Source organism: Myotis davidii, unplaced genomic scaffold, assembly GCF_000327345.1.
Source record: "Myotis davidii unplaced genomic scaffold, ASM32734v1 scaffold798, whole genome shotgun sequence".
Lineage (NCBI taxonomy): Eukaryota > Metazoa > Chordata > Mammalia > Chiroptera > Vespertilionidae > Myotis > Myotis davidii.
The window spans coordinates 23368-29597 of record NW_006289818.1 but is presented as its reverse complement, the minus strand read 5'-3'; the positions used below and the strand labels follow the sequence as shown (position 1 = coordinate 29597).

General features: G+C 37.0%; 1 protein-coding gene across 1 annotated transcript in view; it reads left to right on the top strand.

The window, feature by feature from the left end:
- LOC102773239 (protein FAM199X) overlaps positions 1–6230 on the top strand; it is a gene marked incomplete at its 3' end in the record, with an annotated part of 10405 nt that overhangs the window by 657 nt on the left and 3518 nt on the right. The gene's annotated exons all lie outside the window — the stretch shown is intronic.

Sequence of the window (6230 nt, the reverse complement as noted above, 5' to 3'; positions counted from 1 at the left end):
TAGGAAACCAGACCGTTTTTTTCTCTCTCCTTTATGAACTCTTTGCCTTCGCGCTTTAGGCCCTTCCAAAATGTACAAGCTTAAATCTGGAAGATTCCTTCATGTAGCACACGCCTTGATTTTGCTCCCCGGTGGAAGGATGGAACGAGGCTTTGGAAAGGCTTGCTTAATACAAATTTATTCAGGGGGTGCATCCTTTAACTAGTTTTATTAGAAAAGAGTACTTTGGAGAATTCTCTAAAGCAAGCATTTAAGTATTATACGGAATGTGGGGGATTTGAAGATGTTTTACACGTGGCCCCGACCTTTGATATAGGTGGATGTTTGAGATACATACACAAAGGCCTGGGAGGGTGTGTGGAGAAAAAGGAGAGGAGTTCAGCTATGGAAAATACTGGAGTTGAATTAAGAAGTCTAGTTTTGATTTCTGATGCAGTTTATAATATGAGCATGAAAAATCCTTTCACATTTTAATGTCTTTTGTATGTTCCTGGCCATCTCTTAAATCACTCTACAGATTTACTGAGCTTCTACCAGATACAAGGAATGTACTGGTATAAAACATGATTCTTACCTAAAAGAAAGTTATCTGGAAGCAGGGTACTATAGTTAAGCAATCATCCAGAAGATCAGTACAACATAATTGAAAAGGAAATGCTGGTAAACTGAGGCCCAGAGGGAAAAGACTGAGTTCAAGGTCATAAAACTGAGTTAGGCAAAACTAGGGACACTCTTTTGAAGCCAGTGCTAAAACTTGGAACAGAGTTAATGGCTCCAGTGTAATAAATGGTTGTTAGAGTTTCTTAGACTAACTCACAGAAGCCTATTTAACCCATGCAGTAACTTTAACATTAATATCACATATGCATGAAATCTAGTGTGCTTAGAATTTTAGGCATTCTAAAATAGTGTGAAATAATACTTTCAGACATATTTGCATTTTGCAACATTGGATCAGGTTAAATACACGGAAAAGTGAAATGGTTTCAGAATTATCTTGCTCTGATAATGAGGGCAAGGGAATGTAGGGACAGAGGCTGAGGGCAAGCACTGCCAAAATGGACTGGGGTGATGGGAGGAGTGAAGCAAGGAGAACAGTACATTCCCTACAGCTTTCTCCTCCCCATTTTTTCCTTGTGTTTTTCTATCCCTTTTCTTAGAGGCCATGGTAAAAGCAAGGTTGTTTTGCAGAATGGGGCAGTGAAGATGGAGGGGGAAGTTCCTGTTCAGCCCTACTTTTTCCAAGTCAAGCATTTTTTTTCCTAGTTACTGCCTGCTTTTTAAAAACTTCCCTCTCCTCCCCCACTTTTTGCAAGGCTTGGAATGGCAGTAGGAGATCTAATATATCTTTCTCCGTATTCTTTTCAGCTGAGATTAGGGAAAGCAGAATTAGCAATACTTACAGCAGATGATGTTTCTGCCTTGGGCTACCTTACTTTTTAAATCTTTTCTCCTTCTTGAATGTTCTGCCTTCTTACCCCTCCCAATGATGGTGTTTCAGAGGACCATATGTTTCCAGTCATTTCTTTTCAGGGAGAAGCAAACAGCTAAATCATATAGATAGGTAAAGTTTAGGAAGTTCTTTTATTTTGGAGTTTTATGTGGCACTTTTTTTATTCACATCACATCATTCACCAATTTGAGCAACAATCCAAAAAACATATCTGTATAGTTGAGTACAGATATTCTGCTTTGGGTTTAGTCATTATAAAAAAATTTTTATTGAAAGTAGAAAGCATGTCAGTGGGTAGACACTTGATTTACCTTTATTTTGCTTTTTTCTTGTCGCCTGATAAAAAAAAAAACTGGAGAGTGTTTAAATAATGCTGTTGATAAGGGCCTTAGGATGATGACATTTCTATGCCTGTTCATTTATTGGATTCTGGGCACCATTACTTATGATCCCTAAGGTTGAATGTTTGTAGTGTTCATGTTAGAGTCACCTGTTATTTAGGTTGGTGTGTCACTGGTCTAAGTTTAATGGAAAGTAACATAAACACAGCCAGTTTCCTAAGAATTTATACTTTTCTAGTAGTATGTTAGGATTTTATGGCTAATTGGGGTTTGTCTGGAATTTTGGGAGAATAAAATAAATTTCAAAAAACAAATATTTTTATATATAGTGTTATAGACATGTTTTTGGTTTGGGGGACAGCATTTTTCTGATGTAGTTGTGGGTTTTGTCTTAGCAGTTGTCCACCACAACCTCTACTATCAAAAAGGATGTCATTTAGCAAAGTACATTAGTACTTTGAGAATTTGTGAAAGGCCTGTGGCAGGACAGTGCCTCACATGCTATTGGCAGGATAGGAAATGAACTGTTGTATAAAGCAGTTATCAGTTATGTGAACTTAGAGCCTTGTTTTTAGTCAGAAAAACCCCAAGACTACTGTGCACTTTTTGTATCACCCGTAGTTTTCCTATCTCAATATAGAAATAGAGGTGCAGAAGAGCTGTGAGTTGCAGGTGGGAGAACCATGTTCCATGAACAGAGAGAGGCAAGAGGAATTTGGTTTGGGGACTTGGGACAAGTTAAAAATGGGGCTAAGGCTTTAGAGAACTATCCAGGCCAGAAATGTAGATTTGGGAGCAATCAGAATAGAAATTCCAGTAGCGTGACACGAGTGGAACTGTGGGTTACAAAGGTTGAGACAGAAGATGAAACTTTTCAATAAATTTAGGGGAAGGAAGGAGAGGAGATTTGGTAATATTTGAAAGACTAAAGCAAAGATTTTTTTGGCTTGTTTAGTTTTTCTTTTCCAGGAATAGAGATTTTAGCTCCTTAGGAGCAGCTCACAGGAAAGAGAAATTGAAAAGAAAAAAGAGTATCGTAGGAGACGGATGAGATGAACTCAGAAGCCAAAGTGGAAGAAATAGCCCTAAAAATGACCTGGAATGTTTTTATTTTCAAGACTGTAGAGGGGGTAGGAGGGATTTGTAATGATCCCAAGGCAATTGAGGTCACTTAGAGGAGAGTTAGGGGGGGTGTACCATCTTCTCTAACTTGTGACTTGGGGCTCCAGAGGAGTAGCCCGGGTCAGGGTTGCTCTATGGGGGATTCTGGCATGGAGTTAGTGATGAATACTCATTATATTAGGGGATTGTACCCTGGGAATGAATGGCATAGATTTGGAATGACTTTCATTAGCCTCACAGTAGGACTTACTCCACAGTGCTCATTGACTGGATTTTCATTCTGAGGTAATGATTAGGTCTACCTCAGAAAATGTGTATATGGTTCACCTGCTTTTCTGAATTTTACCAAAATGCCATTGAAAGTTCTTTGTGTATTCTTAGTGAAAAAGCCTTGCAGATACATTTTCTTGGCTTTATTGTTTTTTTAATTAAAAGTTGGGCAGCAAACCTAGTTGTTGAGTTAAATCCCATTTTATTGAGATTCTTTTCCATGTCTTTTACGGTGTGGAGAAAGTCTCCTTTGTGAATAATTTTATGGTTATAGGTAGGCTATCAGTTTTAGGTAGCTTTCTCTTAGTGGAATAATGTAAAGGCTTTATAAACTTGAATGGTTCACTGCTGAGTGCATGCATACAGTGATCATTTGTTACACATTTAAAACTGACAGAACAGTCTTAAAGAATCACACAAATCCTGTTTATTATGAAAGCTCATGATAGAAGATTGTGGGCATATACAAAACTGTATATAATACCCTTTGTAATACTTTAAGCAATAAAACAATTTTAAAAAATAAATTAAAATTGTTAAAAAAACTATTGGCCAATGGCCGGCAAATTGTGGCTCGTGAGCCACATGAGGCTCTTTGGCCCCTAGAGTGTGGCTCTTCCACAAAATACCACTTGCGGGCGCGCATGTACAGTGCGATTGAAACTTCGTGGCCCATGCGCAGAAGTCTGTATTTTGTGGAAGAGCCACACTCAAGGGGCCAAAGTTGCATATGGCTCGCGAGTCGCAGTTTGCAGACCACTGGTATAGACCATTTGTGATACTTTTCACTAAAGATAACTTAACATTTTGATGTGACTTTTAATGTTCTTTTTATGTACACATACAATTTTTTATTTTTATTTTTTCTTTATTGATTAAGGTATTACATATGTGTCCTTATCCCCCCATTGCCCCCACCCAAACCTGTTCATGCCCTCACCCCCCTGGTGTCTGTGTCCATTGGTTAGGCTTATATGCATGCATACAAGTCCTTTGGTTGATCTCTCCCCCTTGCCCCCACCCTCCCCTACCTTCAGTTTTTAATTTTTTTAAAAAATATATTTTATTGATTTTTTACAGAGAGGAAGGGAGATAGATAGAGAGCCAGAAACATCGATGAGAGAGAAGCATTGATCAGCCGCCTCCTGCACACCCCCCACTGGGGATGTGCCCGCAACCAATGTACATGCCCTTGACTGGAATCGAACCTGGGACCCTTCAGTCCGCAGGCCAACGCTCTATCCACTGAGCCAAACCGGTTACGGCTATTTGCACTTATATTGTGAATGTTTTCCTTTTTAGTAAATAGTCGGAAAATAAGATTTTTAATGGTTATAAAAACACCTATTTAATTGTTCCCCATGCTTGGAGTAATTTATTTTCCCTTTTTTGGCTATTGTAATACTGTTTAGACATGTTTGCACATACATCTTGTTTCAAGATTTCTATTTGGGAAAGGGGATAGATTCCTAGATAACTGAGTCAAAAGGAATGAACATTTTTTCTTTTTTAAAATTAATTTCTTATTGCTTAAAGTACTACATATGTCTCCTTTTCCCCCTATCATCCCCTCCCTGGCCACTCCCACCCCCCAGGACAAACCCCCACCGCCCCAGTGTCCATGTCCATTGGTTATGCTAATATGTGTGCATACAAGTCCTTTAGTTGATCTCTTACATCCCTCCCCCACCCTCCCCTGCCTTCCCTCTGAGGTTGGACAGTACCTTCTGTGCTTCTCTGTCTCTGGATCCATTTTTGTTCATCAGTCTATGTTGTTCATCATATTCCACAAATGAGTGAGATTATATATATATATCTGTTTCACTGATATAAAATACTTTACCTTTAGCTCAGTGGAAAAGGTGCCATAGAATTTGCTGGATTGCCTGAATTTTGTAAATTAAGAACTTTGGAATTAAGGTTAGTCATACAAAATAAGAGGGAGGAGTTAAAAAATGAAAAATACAATTCAAGAAGAAACTGGATTTAATGAATGAGAACCTAATCAGAGGTAAATAACAGGCTTTTCTTCAGAAGTCATTATTTTAGTACCTTATTAGTATCTGATATACTAAACCATTATTTTAAGAATTAATTCCCTAGGGTGCTGCCAAAGCAATGAATATTATCTCGTTACTAGTATACAGCTACTGGAAATTTACAAAAGAAAACATATTTGTAGTTTCAAGACCCAAAAAGAAAAAAGAAAGAAATTATAACCCTGCAACAAATATTATTACAAATGAAATGTTAATATCCTTAATGCATAAAGAACTCTTTAAAAAATCAATAAGGAAAACATTAACACAGAGAAAAACACTAGCAAAATAGCTAATAAATATTTTTAATTTTGATCTTTCCAGTAATCAAAGAATTAAAAATTGATGTAAAAATATTTTCTCCCATCAGGTAAAACTTTTAAAAATGGAAATTCCAGTGCTGCTAAAGTTATGGTGAAATGACCACTTTCATATACTGCTTTGGGGAGTGTAAATCAGTGCAGCCTTTCAGAATGGTATTTAACTAAGTATACTATGGTCTTTAAAGTGTTTATATCCTGTGACTCAGTACTTTCCTTCCATGTAATCTATCCTGAGAGATTATATATTTGGTTAAATGATTATAAACAAAATGTTTTATCTCAGTATTATTTGTAATACCAAAAAAATGGAACAGCTTAAGTATATATTACTGAAGGAATAAGATTAAATAAACTATGATACATTTAATCAATGGGATATCGTATAGGCTTTCAAATGTTTTCAAGTAATATACATGGGGATATGTTCACTATATAATGTTAAGTGAAAGAAAGCTGGTTACTAAAATGTATGCAGAATGTTGACTCTGTGGAAAAAAAATATATTCATGCAGAAAAAGTACCAAAATATTATGGACTAGAGCAGTGCACTACGGCCTGCGGGCCGGATCCGGCCTGTTTGAAATGAATAAAACTAAAAAAAAAAAAAAGACCATACCCTTTTATGTAATGATGTTTACTTTGAATTTATATTAGTTCACACAAACACTCCATCCATGCTTTT